The 14,328-nt window shown below is 41.9% G+C and overlaps 1 protein-coding gene across 3 annotated transcripts in view; it reads left to right on the forward strand.

Annotated features, from left to right (window-relative positions):
• Positions 1–4,164: 4,164 nt before the first annotated feature.
• The window catches only part of TFDP2 (transcription factor Dp-2), a 58,404-nt gene continuing 48,240 nt past the window's right edge, over positions 4,165–14,328 (forward strand). For 2 of the 3 annotated variants that reach the window (XM_065674932.1, XM_065674935.1), the window contains exon 1: positions 4,166–4,489. The gene's annotated coding sequence lies outside the window, so the exon portion shown is untranslated. Of the gene's footprint in view, positions 4,490–14,328 lie in introns of all 3 variants that reach the window. The other variant, XM_065674933.1, reaches the window with a different exon arrangement.

Below are 14,328 nucleotides of genomic sequence, written 5' to 3' on the forward strand. Positions count from 1 at the left end.
AGCCTTTCATATGACCTGCAGAGCTGTGTTCTGTTGTGGAGAGGCTCAAAATAGTGAGCAAGTCATTCTGAAATGAGATGGAGCAGCCTTTGGAGGTGAGGTTAGAGCATCTGCCACAGCTTGTGATATGCAGCTGCCCAGAGAACAAACAGACTGATTGGCATCTTGAAGAAATTTGGTTACTGATCATTGAGCCTCTTGCTTACCTGTTACAAGAGTAAATTATTTTGCCTCCCTGGGAAATTTTTTATGTGCTGACACATTAAAATGGTACCTTTTAATTGATAATGAATTTGAAATGAGCTTTAAGTAATTAGATACACTTTCACTGGCACTTCACCATCTCAGTTTTTGCTACTGCTGTAGAAACTCACTCATGCTAACTTTTATTTAAAGTATGACAATTTTTCCTGCTGCCCTTTGGTAAAGATAGTAAAGGTGGTAATACAAAAGTAAAAAATAAATTAGTTTGATAGTAAAGATAGTAATACAAAAAATATATAAAAAGATAAATATTAACTAGTTTGTAGTTTTATAATTTCAAGAGATACATCATGTTGGACTGTGATGCACCTCATCAGGCATGTGAAGTCTGGAAATTTAGTTGAGAGGTGTTCATGATCTCTGGGCATTCTGCCTTTGCAGATACACATGGTGCTGATGGTAGAGGATTTCATCCCAGCTTGGCAATTTCATCATTCGTAACAACATGTAGTTCCCACATACATAATAGTACTATATGGCATGAAAAATCCCTCTAATGTTGGAGGAATCTCACTGCTGTTAATTATTGCATGTCAAAAGGAACGGCAGATAAACCAGTGTTCAGATAGCTGAAAGTACTGAGCAGAAGTTGTATGAGTTTTCTTACACAGCTAAGAAAAGAATCGAGTCAGCTGTGTTTAAAATCTCACTGTAATGAACTTTGCCAAGATTTTTGAGTACTGTTTTCATGTAAGCAGTGTTTTTTTTCTTTCCTGTAACAGCTAATTTTATCTAAAACTAATTCAGTTGCTCTCATCTGGTTTTGACAAGAGCATTTAAACTTGCTTTCCTGTCAGAAGAAAGTAAAAAAGGAAACTACTGAGTTGCTGTTTCAGCCTGCTAGCTTCTTTTTGGTATAATCTCTTGTTGCAAGTTCCTTCTCCTAGACCCAGTATTTCCACGATCAGGGCACAGCATAGGGGCTCAGCAGCCAAAAAAAGGTAAGAAGCCTTTTCTTTTTTTTTTTTTTTCTTTTGCCAGTCAGTGCGCCATAGAATTGAGGGAATTTTGTGCTCTTACTGGTCCAAGCTAAAAAGTACAGACAGATTTGTGCCCCACCCTTTTCAAAGAAACAGGTATGGCAGCACTGCCCAATTGAGTCTGGGAGTATGGTAGTACTCAGACCCATTAACTGGGCAGCATTTTAGTTTAAGGTTTTATAGGCAGTGGGGGCAAGTTCAGCTGAAGAGGTAGAGGAGGCTGTTTTGAGTTAGTGTTTTTATAGGTTATAATGGCAAGGGTTGTAGGCTGGCAAGAAAGCAATCAAACTAACAAATGTTGATAAGTAATGTGTTGAGAAAGGGAAAGATCTGGGATGTGAATAGGATCTTACCAGCTAGCAGGAGCAACAGGCTTTTCTAAGGCTGGGAGATCACTGACAGTTTCTGGAGGGAAACATGAGAACTTCCTGCAGTGCAGGTTTTACGGTGAGTAGCTGCTAAACCTGTGCCTTAGCATGTGTAAAAGTACAATTCCAGGATGTTTTTCAGTGCAGCTCTCATTCTGGATTAAAGTTTGGGATTTATGTAAGTTCTGAAGGACTATGTATTGGTTTGGAATGTTTAAGCCATAGCATACTCATGCAAGCTGATAATGATCGTCGTTTCAGCAGCATCAAACTCAATAGTTTATACAGTCATTTCATTCTACAGTCTGCTGTTGAAAGCAAACTACAGCAGTGACCTTTCTTCTGTTTCCCTCCTTAATGGTTAAAATACCTACTTTTTGTGTTCAGAATCACTTATAGTACCTGACCTCAGCTCATCTGGGTTTCTTGCACAAAAATAAATAAACCAATGAACTAAGAGAAATTTGAAGCGTTGTCTTTATCCAGGCTGGCTTTGAGTTCCAAGTATTTGTTTAGCTCAAGTAACTTACTGAATAGTGCAGTAAACGAGCCAACCTGGTCTGCTTCTGTTTTGCTTCCTTTTCTAAGGCAGTGTGTGCTTTCTGTGCTTCTGCCAGGGAATGCTTCAGTTGTCTTTGTGTTACTGTGATTGTACCTGCTAGAGGGGTCTCCAAGAGAATGCGCAATAATCTGTTTTATATCTTTAATACTTTCACAAAGGTCTCTTGCATAACACTGCAAATATTGATAAAGGCATCGTTGCCTGTGATAGTACTTTATAGAGGATGAAAAGAATCTAAAACCACAAAGTCAGCAAATTCCTGGGCACATGCTCCATTTTCAGTTGTGAGTAAACATACAGTTCTTGCTGTTTTCCTTACTCCTTTATTTAAGAATTCTGTTTTACAGGCTGAACACCTGGTTTTTGATGTTTCTTCCCTTTTTAGTAAAGGAAACAGGATCTATGTCTGTCTACAGCGTTTAATAGTCTGTAAAGCAAGAAAAGAGCAAATTTAACATGTATGGTGTACTCTGTGTGTGGTCTAGAGGTTTCTAAGTCATACATACAGTGTTTCTGCATCCACATAAACCTTGATTTGTTCAGCTTGTTCAGTGGCATTAAGGTGAATCTGCTTAATAGAAATTTGAAAAATGGTTTACTGCATGCTTGGATGTGTGCCTAGCTGTGCAGGAGTAAGACTTTAACAAATGTTGCAACCTTGTTTCGAATGGAACTAGTGCTGATTTGATTATTTACTCCCAGAAGTGTTCTCTATTCATATTCTCCCTATAAGAATATATATGTACCTATATATATACCTACATATATATGAGTGCCTCTCCTGTGAAGATGGGCACTTGGAGAAAGCTCCAGGGAGACCTTAGAGCAGCCTTCCAGTACCTAAAGGGGCCTAAAAGAAAGCTGGAGAGGGACTTTCACAAGGCCATGTAGTGCTAGGACAAGGGGTAATGGCTTTAAACCGAAAGAAGGCAGATACATTAAGAGGAGATTCTTCCCTGTGAGGGGGGTGTGACTGGGCACAAGTTGCCCAGAGAAGCTGTGGCTGCCCCATCCCTGGCAATGTTCAAGGCCAGGTTCAATGGGGCTTGGAGCAACCTGGTATACTGGAAGGTGTCCCTGCCCATGGCAGGGGGTTAGAACTAGGTATCCTTTAGGTCCCTTGCAATCCAAACCACTCTGTCTCTGGAATACTTAATCCTCCTTTGTGGAAATTATTTTTCTAAAAAGGAAATGTTGAAAGTAAATACTTGTTAAAGCTTTAATACTGCCCCTACACTTCCACCCAGGACTCGGTTTCCCGTGCTCTCTCCGCATCCCCTTTCCCCAGGAGGGCCGGGGCTGCCGCTGCCCCCCCCCCCGCCCCGCACCATCTCTTTGTTTGCCAAGAGCCCCTTTGTGTCACAGGAAGGAAGTTACGGAGCTGCAAGCAGGGCACGTTTAGAAGGAAGCCATGTCCGAGGTAGGCCAGCCATCGTCCCCCCGCCACAGCCCGACGGTTGAGTGACGTTCCTTCACTTCGGGCGGCCGCAGCCGCGGCAGGGCTGAACTCCGCGTCCCCCGGGCCGAACCGCGCTATCTCCGGTCCGATGAGCAGGCGGGGCCCGCATGGCCTGTGTCTGCAGACGCTGCGGCGCCGCTCGGTGTCCACAAGTACAAATATTTATCCTTCGTACCGACCTGCAGCGCCCAGCCTCAAGAGGGCAGCGCCGCAGTGGGAGAGGATGGGGCGGTGTGCTGTCAGCGGCAGCGCACCCCCGCCCGGCCCCCACCGGCCGTTCCGCCCCGCCGCCAGCCCGGAGGCGGGGAGTAGGCGGTGGCCCTGAGTCTCGGCTGGCCACGCCCTTCCGCCCCGCCCCTCCCGCCGTCGCGCCGTGGATTGGCGGGCGGCGTGTGTACACACAAGGGATCGAGCCAATAGGGCGGGGAGGGCGCCTGACCTCACGCGGCGCAGAGGCCAATCGGCGCACGCGGTTGCCAGACGCCGCCAAGCTTGTGCGGGGGAGAGGGACTCGGGCAGAGCACGGTTCGGCGGAGAGCGGCGGCCGAGCGCGCGGCGGGGGGAGGGGGCACTGGCGGCCGGGCTGGAAGCGCTGCGAGCGCTCGCGCCGCCACGCCGGGGCTCGCGGACTGGCCCTGGTGGGCCCCCGTCTCCGGGGCCTCCTCGCAGAGCGGCGAGTGCGCGGCGCCGGGCCGGCCGAGAGGCGTCGTCGGCGCGCGGGGCCGGGCGGAGCGGCTGGCTGCCTGCCGCGGCTGCTGCTGCTGAGGGACCGCCGGCCCCTCAGCGCCGCTGCCTAGGCCCGGACTGCGCCACCGCCGCCCCTTCTCCTCTTCCCTCGCCGGTGCCGGGCCTGCGGGTGAGTGGGGAGCCGGGGTGGGGGTGGGGGGCCGTGGGGGAGACGCAGCGCCTTTCTTCGTGGGGGCCGGCGCGCCGCTCCCCCCGTACCCGCCGCCTGGCGCTCGGTCCCGTCGCCGAGCCGCACGCGGGGCGGGCGCCTCCCGCGCCCCGGGAGGGAGCCGAGCCGGTGCCTGACACCTGCGGGCGGCCGCGGGGCGGCGGCGTGCCCGGGCGGCGGGTGACAGACGCCCTGCGCGCCGCCGGGTCACCTCTCCTCCATTGTGGGGAGCGGCTGAAGGCGGCGGGCCTGGGACGGCGTCGCGGCGGGTGTGCGCGGGCGCGGGGCGGGCGGGGAGGTGACCGCCCCCCGCCCAGGGGGCTGACAGTGCAAAGGGGGAGCGGCAGGGCTCCAGTGTGGGTTGAGCTTCGTAGCGTGGTGAGTTTGAGTTTTGTCGGGGGAGGGTTAGTCCGACAGCAACAACAACAGCAGAACTTAACTGAGCGTCTCTTCCTGCGTCCTTTGAGTTACAGGCCTTCCCTGACGGCCGTAAAGGGTTTAACGGTAGAGGTGGATCCAAATACAAACAGCGTCTTTCGGGATTGAGGGTACAAACAATAGGAGGAAAATACGGAATAAGCAAACTTCCTTGAAATGTGGAATAAAACCGCGTCTGAGAGCGTGCTCCCTCGCCGAGTAAAGGGATGATGCTGAGCTGTGTATCAGAACTTGCGCTGTTTTTCTCTGCAGAAGGGACTTTGGTTTTCATTTTCTCTTCAGATTTTTGAGTTGACAGAGCAAGTGAATAGTCTAAAGTGATGTGATTTAACATACTGTGCAAAAATAAAGGAGTTATTTGGTCAGGTTTTATAATTTCGAAATCAGTTAAATTATCTTCATGACTTTATAGGCTGATAAAAACATTAATGAAGAGTTATTTGTCAGCTTCTATCACTGATGTAGCTTAATTATGCTGACAGAAAATAGAGCAAAACATTGGATGTGGCGTGATGTTGTAACTTGTTACAATCTTGGATTAAAAAATAATTTTATGCTAGTCTGTATTGATGCTGTTCAAAAGGAAATGAATATTTTGTTCTTCGTTTCTTTGGCCTTCCCATGTTAACTTTAGTTCACTTGATAATACTGCATCCTGCCTTATAAAAAAACCACGTAAGATCCGTGGGGCAAAAACTCATGACAGATGACCAGTGTTACAGAACGAATGCAGAGCTGTATTTCACAGTCTGTATTTGTGCTAATGCTGTGTGTACTTGGATGTTTTGTACATAGTGAAGTAGTGAATTTCAGGAACTTCTGTTTGAATTAGTGTGTAGGGTGCTAACTACAGTTTGAAGAAACATGAAGGAGTAAGGAGAAGTTTGCATTGTAGAATAGATTTGGCAGGAGAGGTGGTCATAAGGATAAAAAAAGGACAAATTCTCCGTTTAAAACCTTTGTTGTGAAGTGAGTTTGATGCCTCTAGAAGAGGGAAGAGTAACAAGTGAAATGATGTAGTCCTATACCAAGGAAAAACCTGAAAATTAACAAGATTGTCTCGTGAGTGAGCTCGAGTGATCTTATTTCACTGTGAAATTATTGGGATTTCTTTTAACCACTTCCTTTTTGTACAGAGATTACTCTTGTAACACAACGAAACCAAACAGTTTGACCTGTATGATATTGATGTAATTACCTTTACAGAAAAACAAGCACTGTTGATGGGAATGAACTTTATTGCTGCAAGGAGTTCTGACTGGCAACCTCACTTTACAAAGGGGTAGGGTACGATTTTCAATACAGCATCTTGACAGCAGCTATCCAGTGTAATGGGAGTAAGACAGACAATTTGGCTGGGCAAAATGCACAGTGCTGCTTTGCAAGCGATCTCAACACTATGTGTGTTCTTGCATATGTGGACCACTACTGCGAGGGCCCCTTGTGCATCTGGACATGTTTCCTGGACAGTTGTGAGCACCCTCACAGTTAAGATCTTTCAGCAGGTTTGACTAAACTATTCTTACAGGTTTAGCAAAAAAGTAGGAACCAAATTTCCAACTTTCGATCCCCTTCAACGGTTTCTTGTGTTATTCGGCTTAAGTGTGCAGACTTTTTTGCTGTGCCTGTAGAAAAGTTTGGTGAAAATCTCTAGAAGCAACAGAATAGTGACCTGATATGGTTAGGGGAGGGAAGCTGCAGCCCATATTGTTATGGATAGGATGCAGTAGTTTAAATGTGGAGCAGAACGAGTTCTTCAGTTACAGCTAGTCTAATTCAGTTCTTGGAATTGCATTTCTTCTGATGTGCTACCTTAAAATAGTATTCCTAGGGTTGTCTTCAACAAGAAACAATTTCTGGAATTGTTTGCTTTTTCTTACTTACATTTTGGTGTAATGGTTAAGAGCTTCTCCTCTCTGCCTTTCTGATGACATCCACAGCACATGACTGCTAATAAATCAACAGGGAATCTTAAAATAGGGAAAATAAACTGTCTAGTCTGGTGCAAGGAAATACACTTGTGGAGATCTTGTGTGCAAAGCCAAGAAGCCCCTGGAACTGGACAGGTTTATCATAAGATTTTAGGTATTCAGTGGAAAACAATCCAAGTGTTTTGGTGTGGTAACAGCACACATACCATGTCAAAGCTGATGGTATAAATGCTTGTTGTGGGATCTGAAGAACTAGGTATATGCTGGGAAATACTGTAAAAAAAGGTGCAGGTGTGGTAGGGAGTGACAAGTTTATAACAACTTCCTGGTTCAGTTCTTCGTGTTTTTTGTAACATCCAGTATTAGAATGAAATTAATTCTTCTGCTCCCCCTTGCCTACAGCTCTTTTGCAAGAACATGAGGCACTCGCAAGTGCTACTTTGCTACCTTTATTTTCTGTGTGCAGTCATAGTTTTCAATAAGGTCTTTACAGACTGTTCTAGTTTACTTTTATACTTTTCAATATTAATAGCATAAAAATAAGTCCAAGCAAATCAAACCATTCATTTTTGATAGTTCAGTTTGCAAGACTACTATATATTATAATATATGGTAATATAATATATATGCTAATCATGTGCATACTAGTATATTCTAATCTATGCATTACTATAATCTGTATCAAATGCACAGCTTCCTAGAGTGTCCTATTTCTACTGAAATACAGAATAGTAATTAAATGTAAAGGGATGGTGTTTGGAAATAACTTCTAGATATAGCTGTTCACTTAGTACTGCTGAAGAAATTCCTTGCCTTTCAGGGCACACTTTGCAAAATCCACAGCCTACAGATGTCAGTTGGGTAATATTTATCTTTACCGAAACCTGTTGAAATGTTTAGATTTTTTTTGTTCAGCACCAACTTGGTGATAAAGTAACACTTTGGACAGCTTACATTTCATGTTGGCTGTCACAATAGATACTGAAACCAAGCTGGGAAAGGTTAGCATTCAGTTCTGTTGGTATATTTGGTTGTGAATGGCAGCAATTCAGGTGTTCTGTTGTTCAGCAGGGTCCCTTACTAACCTCTGTCCAATGACTATATCATCTGACAGGGTGCATGAAAAGGTTGCTTTGGTAAGAACTCATAATCCATTTCCCCATGGTGGGTGTTAGCAGATGTGTTCTGTGTGTATAAGTGACCATTTTCATTCACTGTTTTGTTACTGGGAATTTCATCCCACTATGTAAGTGGAAATATCAATAAAAAATAAGGTCGTATGTTCAGAATGAAACTGTCAGGTTATTACAGGTACACACTAGTTTTAAGCCTGTGAACTTTTAGTAAAGTTGCATAGATGAATTCTTCAACTTGGTAGCAGCTATTAGAGTGATATTTGTGGGAATTAAAGTCTGAAAGCAAGTGTATCAGTATTTGTGCATTAAGGCATGTGAATGCCAATGCATTAACATATTAAAAGTCACTTGTGAACCGTAACGGTCATCCAGGTACTAAAACTTTCCCATCTGAGCAATAGTTGTAATTACCAGAATAACTGTAAATGACCTGTAATAGAAATTACAGTGGTAACATTACCAATAATTATGAATGAGATTAGGAACTGCAAGAGAAAGTGATCTTATGTCTCCAGAGTGAAATAAAAAGCCTTCATATGCATGGGCTTCATTTATTGTGAGGAAAGATTTAGGTAACTTTTTCTTTCATTATATATTTGACCTTGGGAAACGTGTTTCTGTTCTCTTAAATATGCAATCCAATTGTTGTAAGCTTCAGTTTATTTAAAATTCAACTTAATATTGCAAATACATTTCAACAAATTTTTTAATCAATACATACAACTGATAACATTTCAAGCTGTGTATTGATTCTGCAGAACAGCAGGCTTCTGCTGTCTGTCAAAAGCAAATTATTCATCTTGCTTCTTGCTGTGTAAGAACTTAGGAAAACTGTGATCTGAAGGTAAAACATCCCACTTCTTCTTAATGGATTTTTACGCACACACTCCAGTGAACCCTTCAAAAGCATGGAGTAGTCTTCATACAAACAAAGCATATCCAACCTGTGTTGCCCTCTAAGCCATCAGTAAATTTTCAGGAGATTATAAGTGATTTTTTTTTTTTTCTCTCCCAGAAACTGTCACAATGTGGTTCTGCAAACCAGACTGAACTGAGCAAACAGCTCACTAAATCTGGAGGGTTAGTCCTGCCCTGTGCACAGGCCCAGGTGGTCACCTGAACTTCCTCCTTTCAGCCCCATTGTTGCTGTTCTGACAGTATTAGACCTACATTGGCTCACTAAGGGGATCAGGTATAAATGGGAGTTGCTGGGAGCACGTAGCGTAGGAAAGGAATGGAAAGTGGAATAAGTAGGGGAAAAAGTGAAAGATCCCTTTTTGCAATGATAGCAGGGTTAGGATCTCACATTGGTGTGACTTATTACATGAAATATTACCCTTTAGGTAATTCTGTGTGCTGTAATTGATATTTGAGAGCTTGTGCATCACTAGAAAAAAAACCCTTTTGCCTTTGTACTGAATTATAACTAAAAGTATGAAAAGTTTTGTAACCTTCACCCTTCAGTGAATACTGTCATAATCTTCAATCCGTTCAAAAGTAGAATTAATAATGGCTTCAAAGTAGAAAAAAGCTTCTAGCAAATTATAAGGAAAATGTAGGGAATAGTTACTAAGGCTCTCTCCATCATCAAGTTCTTTATCCCTATATAACTTGATGATCTTTAATGAAATGCAAATGTAGAATTATCTTCAGTTCATTGGATGTTAAGATCCTTCCAGCTGCAGGGTGTAGATAAAAGGGTATCTCAACAGGATGGTTAAACTGTTCCATGTATGCGTCAATGTACTGATAACTCTGGAAATTTTAAAATCTTGAAATTAAAACTCATTACAAGAACAGATTAATATCTTGATTACTCTCTGATGTATTATACAGTATATGAGCTGGTGGTAGCAAGAGGTTTGTTTGAAGTCTCAGTAGTCAGAGTGCTCTTTTCAGTTGAGCTTAATTGAAAGAAGAGCTAATGTATTATTGGCAACGCACAAAACTGACCAAGATACTTTACAGTCATTCATATAGATCACTGATATTTTTCAAATGTCAATCCATAGCTAAAATGAAATGTCTAAGGCAAGGATACATTTGTGAGAATACAGTGTGCTCTTTACTCAGTAAGGAAGTCGTACCTGCCTTTTTCCACTGAAGCTCCAGATGTTGTGTCCTATGTAGTAGTCAGCTATGGAGAAAACCCTGGGCTAGAAACCTAGTTAGAGAACAAAAGATGAGCTTATGGAATAGATTGTCTACTTAAAAGAGCTGCAGCTAAATTTCTATTAATTCCGAACATATCTGTGTGTACCTGTGCTGATAAAAGTTGTCTGTAAAACTCCGAAAGAAATTTTAGATCATCTTACTTTTTTAAGTGCTGCATGAACATTATTTGCTGTTCTGATATCAAGCCCCACGTACTTTATCTTGAATGACAGTAAGCTAGTTTGGGGAATTAAAAGAGCCTTCAAAGGTTCAGGTACTTGGGAATTATTCCATATGTTTAATGTAATGTCCTCCTTATTTGAGCAATAAGGGACATGCTTCACTTCATTGATTTTGAGATAAGCCATAAGTGCTGTTCCTGTTATTAAACATAGAGTTTACCACCAATACTAGCTTGATAATGGGTGTGTCTAAGAACATGCCTGAGAAACTGAGTCCCTTGAGGGAAGGACTATCTAGTTCCAGGTCAATGGAGTTTGGGTTTCAGCACTATCAGGACTGTACAAGCAGCAGAACTTGCGGCTCAGCAGTGCAGTTAAGTGCATGGATACTTTGGGCACTTTCATCTATGGGAGAGTTTGATTACAGTTTTGGATATCATTTCTGTGTTGTCTGTTCCTGTCACTTGTACCTCCACATACCTGTTTTCATCCCTTGGATCCAAGATGTTCAGTAGCCTCCATCAACAGTGCTTTTGCTAGTCATGTTATGTACAACAGTGAGAGTAAATGTAGTGAGTGAGAGTAATGGGGAGGTAGCATTTGAGATCAAGTCTTAAGAGTATTGAAAGGAATCCCATTAATTTTTTCCTCAGTACCTGCTGCATGAAGTTCTTGAAGGGATATTTCCCTGACATACTTTTAGCAAACTGCAGTAAACATTGTCACATTGATTTTTCACTATATAGCTTAAGTACTACAGTTCATACTAATTGAGCTTGCATTTAGGCCTTGTCTGTTTTTCCAGATTCTTTGTACTGTGTAAACTTGAGCCATAATGGCTACTGTTGTCAGGAGCTGTCAGTTAATTTGCTCTGATGATACACTGGCATTTTGCTCAATCACAGCAATTTAGGAGAACCTGGTCAACTGTAGGTGCTTGGGTTTGTTCCTTCTGAGTGTGTCAGGTGGTTCCTCCAAACTACAAGATGAGATCTTCACTTTCAAGTTAGGTTACTTACATATTCGGTTTGCATCTTAGTTCAAAGCAGTCATGCTCATTTTGGTTTTGTGTTAGTAGTAAAGACTTCTGCATTTTGGATTCACAGGTTGCAGTCTTCTGAGTCACATGAGAAGAATTAAATAGTGAAGCTTTTAAGCTCACTACTCTTTTAATGTTCTTTTATTTTGTTAGAAACTCCTAATATTATTTAGGAGTCAAGTCACTTAGATTTCCTTTGTTCAGTCTCTCTAATCACCTTATCTGTTATCTACTACAGCTTTTTTCAAGGCCTACAGTTGCACACAGTAAAAGCTGGAAAAACAAGTTGTAGTACCTGCAAGACCTTCATCAAATGCATTGTGGTGGGGGTTCCTTTCAAATGTTTCCGAAGAGCTACTTTTAAATATTATTTTCAAGATAACAGTTAATGTCTGATAACTGAAGATGGTGACTTATTTCCCACTCTGCATGTGTGACTTGTTGAATACATCCTTGGCTGGCTTTTGGAAGTTCTCCAATAAGTGACAAGCTGGATGTTGTGGATGTGGGTATTCCTGTCTTTTACAGTTTGCAGGCCAAGTTTATTTCTTGCCTGCATAAATGAGGGATAGAACTGGAAATAAGTAATCTGAAGAGGACTCTGGAAAGACACTTGACGAATCAATGGAGTCTTCTTACAGAAATGCAGAATCTGTAATTTAAATTTCAGAAATTTGATGACAAAGTTGTATTTCTGTTTCTTGGGGTACCAGGAAATTACTCTTACTAGAACATACATATTCTCACGAAAATTATGTTTTTATCTCAATTGCTTCAAAAAGGGGTTGGATATTGAAATGTATTTTAGGAAAAAGATGGGGAAACACTTCTGAGAGCAGGTGGATTTCTGATAAGTACTCCATAATTCTGAAATATGACTGGTCTGAAAACTGAGACAATGAAGCAACATATGTGTAACAGGTGGTCTAATCCGTGTAGATGCTGTGCATAAATTAATGGTTAAAAACTGAGCTTGCACTGATTAATAAGGAATCTTTTTGTTGCTGCTGTCCTCTGAAATCAGCTTTGTAGTACTGTAGCTTGAAAGTTAGTACTGTAGAGAGCAGGGTGAAGAATAGAAACTAATTACTAGTGGAAAGGCTGGCATTAATCGTGTTGGTTTTTTTCTTGAAACTGATGACACTTTCTTTCCTCTAAGGTGACATGGTTACCTGCAATAATTTTTGCTTTGCAATACTCTTGATCAAGTTAACGAAGAGACTTGTTGGTGATGATAAAAATAATTCTAATAGAATATGTCTACATATTTTTCTGTACTCCATGATGACTTTTCATCATAACAATTTAGGTAACTGCCCAATAGTTGCCTTAATTTATAGTTGTTTAATACTGACACTTTGTGTTGTGAAGTGGAAGTGGCCTCTGGGGCCAGGGAGAATCTGTGTGTGGTGTGATATGTAAAGTACTGATAAGAATTTGAGAAAGCTGAAGAAAGACAGGATAAGTTTTGTAAATACTTAATTAATACTTTAATAAGTTTTGTAAATACATAATTTTAAGGGGCAGAAAATAAGATTGTTATGGTACTGGGCTTTATTAGTTTCTACTATTGGGATTTAGTCAGTATGTGGATCTTCAAGGTCTAATTTAAAAATAAGACTTTGTACCACAGAAATAATACTCTACTGCAAATAACTGTTTTCTGTTCTGCATTGCTTCTTGTACTGGGATTCAGCTTCAGTATCACTGAAACTTCAGAATAGATCCATCATGTGAACACTCTAGCACTTCAGATGGTTTGTTGTAACTAAAGCTTGATTATCTGGGTTTTTGTAAATGTGATGCACAAACTGGCTTTTTAACGTCATTGGTGTAGAGTTATCAGGCAACATATGTTATAGAAGAAACTGCAACTCAAAATTTACCAAGTCGGACAGTTCGGTTGTTCACTGTGCTTTATGGTATTTGACCAAAAGGCAAAACGGTGGGAGTGGATTATAAACCAAGGCTTAGATTATGAAGGGACAACCTTAGTTCAAATAAAGCAATCTTTGTTTCTCATGTCCTTTGGGCTCTAAACCTGTCTTTATGCAGATTCATTTCAGTAGAAACCAGCTAAAGAACAAAAAGGTGGAGGTTTATGTTTCTCTATCTGTGTGGTGCAAGCTGACAAACAGCAATTGGGAGTAAAGAGAATCTCCATTTTGAGGCCATCTGTGTAAGTTCTTTTGTCTGAACCTGACTAGAGGTCATGGCAGATGGTGGGGTCACAAAGTCTGGCTTCTCGAGCTTGACAGAATGTGTTCATAAAGCTGGAAGAATACCAACTGTTCATACTGGCTAAAGAGCATTGTGGCAAAGGATGGTAATAGTTTATGGACAATACCTTCTGGATCACTAAGCTTGACAGCAAATAACCTGTCAAAGATGAAACTAGTTTGCTTATCTGTAAACAGGTTAAAACTGCTTAGCAAGTGTGTTCTTAACTATGTTTTATTTGAGTAAATTGCTTGTAAAGCCTCTTCAAGCAAGAGAGGGAGGTCAAACTGCATCATGGCTTTTTGCCAGAGCTCCAGATGATGTATTTGAAGAGTTTATACGGAAGGAGGAAAAGGAAAAGCCACCCAAATCATAATTTTCAGATGCAATGCAAGGATTCAGTATTTGCTCTTTGCCATGACTACTGTAGCTTTATGGCTTTTCCGTGGCTCTTCTTGAGGTTTCAGGATTGCTACACAGATCCAGTAGCCTCTTTACTCAGGGTGTGAATATATACCTCTCTAGTGCCCTCTCTGAAGGCAGAAAAAAAAAAAAGCTGCTTATTTTCTTAGATTCTCTGTTATGAAACTAAAACTTCGGAAGTTTTCATGGGCAAATGTCTTAGGAGACAGAATTGTGTGGTGGTTGCATGCTGGAGTAACTGCTTAGTTGTGGCTGCAATAAATTGAGGTGCAAAGGA

The sequence above is a fragment of the Lathamus discolor genome, chromosome 3, assembly GCF_037157495.1.
Source record: "Lathamus discolor isolate bLatDis1 chromosome 3, bLatDis1.hap1, whole genome shotgun sequence".
NCBI lineage: Eukaryota > Metazoa > Chordata > Aves > Psittaciformes > Psittacidae > Lathamus > Lathamus discolor.